We start from the raw sequence: 2,563 nt of genomic DNA, 5'->3' as shown, positions 1-2,563 counted from the left end.
CCCTACCCCCACCCCCACACACTTTCCCAACCTCACCACCGACAAATACTAGATTCAAAGGCCGGCATCAGGAATACAAAATAACTGGGTTGTAAAATGTATCTCCTGGAGCGATCCAACATTTTGTCTTCAATTTTTCCCAAAAAAAATCGCAGAGAGACAGGTCAAAGCAAAGGCTCAATTGTGATTAAGACTGAAATTAATGCAGTCTAATGCAGGGAAATAATGACTCTGAAGGGGTTCTATCTCGCACCCACAAAACACAACCCTTCTCCGGCCAAGCTATAGAGAGAATGAGGCGGTCTAGGCCGACTTAATGCCTAGGCACCTCCCAATTCAAGACATCTAGAAAAAACACACACACACACGACACAGTACAAGCTAAAAGCTAAACCACTCAACACGAGCAAACTCTGAGATTCAGATTGCTCCACACAGCCCTCGGAGCTTACAGTATTTACTTAACCTCTTGAGGCAACGACCACTCAGAGCTCGCTGACATTGGAAATGCTTCCCAGAATATTTCCCCTGGCGAACATTTTATCGCCCTGTTCCCACCCCTTTCTGACTTCTATTTTATTATTCGTATTTCCTACCACCCTTTGTGTTTCTCCCTTCGCCCTCTCCAGTTTCTAGGGAAGGATTTGCGTTGACAAAGCGCCTGACCACACGCTGGAGTGTTTTTGCGTTCAATTCCGGGCACCTTGCTTAAGGAAGGATGTTAAAAACCCCGCAGGGAGTGGACTGGAGGTTTACCAGAATAATTGGAGACGGAGCAAATTATTGCTGGGGTCTATTTGAAAACGAAAAAAAAAATGCTGGGGGTCAGGCAGCATGATGGAGAGAGAGAGAGAGAGAGCAAGTTGCCTTGTCATCTCCAGCAATTTTTTTTGTTTTCAAAAAGATTAGAGAAATTGGGCTTATTCTCCTCAGAGCAGAGGTAGCCTTATTCAGATGCTCAAAATGATGAACAATTCTGAGCGGGTAAAGAAGGAAATTCTGTTTCCACAGGTCGTTATGTCAGTAACCAGGGGTGCCGAGTTCACGACTGTCAGCAAGAGAGCTAGGAGTGAGGGGGGGGAGAAATCTCTTCACTCGGGGAGTTTGGAACGCGCTGCTTGGGAGAGTGGTGGAGGCAGATTCCGCAGGAGGGTTCAGAACAGAGCTGGAGATACATTTGAAAGTGATGAATTCCGAGGGCTACAGAGATAGGGCTGGAGAATGGGGCGAGCTGGTCAGGTCTTTTGGAAGCCAGTACTCACATGATGGGTTGAATGGCCTCCTTCTGTACTGTACAATTCTATGACCTCAGCCACTTCATGGCCAGATGTGGGTATTTTGTTTTTGTGTCACACTGTTGTCACGTAGGGACCACAGTGAGCTCCAGCTTGTATTTAGGTACACAACAAGCTCCCACAAACATCAACACGATCATGGTCTGTCCAAGTGTCACAGTCACAAAGCAGTACAAAGTTTGGACGAATAAGGAGAAATACAAACAGAACCTTCTGGAAACACTCAATGGGTCAAGCAGTGTCTCCAGGGCAACATCCCAGTTCATAATCATAGAAATCATCATAAACATCATAGAATCCCTATAGTGTGGAAACAGGCCATTTGGCCCAACAAGTCCACACTGACCCTCTGAAGAGTATCCCACCCAGACCCAGTCCCCTACCCTACTACTCTACATTTCCCCTAAGCAATGCACCTAGCCTACACACCCCTGAACACTAAGGGCAATTTTACATGGACAATTCACCTACAACATAGAACATTACAGTGCAGTACAGGCCCTTCGGCCCTCGATGTTGCGCCAACCTGTCATACCAATTTGAAGCTCATCTAACCTACACTATTCCACGTACGTCCATATGCTTGTCCAATGGCGACTTTACCCTGCGCAGCAGTTCTGCTGATAGGTCTGGAATTAAAAGTGAGTCTCACAGTGACTATATAACTACTGCCAATTGTTAAAGTAACTTTCCTCACTCCCACCAAAAATCTAAGGAATTCCAAATGCAGGAAATCAGAAACAAAAACAGAAATTGCTGGAGAAACTCAGCAGGTCTGGCAGCATCTATGGGAAAAAAAGAGTTAATGTTTCAGCACCAATGATAACTGAGATAAAACATAATTTATAAATGAAAACACAGTTACCTCACTAAACGTTAACTCTATGTTTCTCTCCACTGCCAGACCTGCTGAGTTTCTCCAGTAGTTGCTGTTTTCATTTTAGGTTTTCAGCAGCTGCGGTATTTTGATTTCGGAAATTAGTGGAACTTTGTTTATGCTGGTATGACTGGGAGAACACTGCCTGAAACTGCCTGCTTTATAAACTGTGTTGTATTTGGAGCTTATTTTTCATTCATTGATGGGAATCATTGGATAGGCCAGCATTTACCGTCCAAAGTGCAGTTAGGAGTCAACCACATTACTGTGGGTCTGGAGTCACATGTAGGTCGGACCAGATTAGAATGACAGTCATGATGCCCTTCCCCAAAAGGACATAAGTGAATCAGATGTGTTTCTTTTTAACTCAACAGTTCAACAGTAGTTTCCT

Source organism: Chiloscyllium plagiosum, chromosome 12 (assembly GCF_004010195.1).
Source record: "Chiloscyllium plagiosum isolate BGI_BamShark_2017 chromosome 12, ASM401019v2, whole genome shotgun sequence".
NCBI lineage: Eukaryota > Metazoa > Chordata > Chondrichthyes > Orectolobiformes > Hemiscylliidae > Chiloscyllium > Chiloscyllium plagiosum.
Note: the sequence above shows the minus strand (reverse complement) of the source record.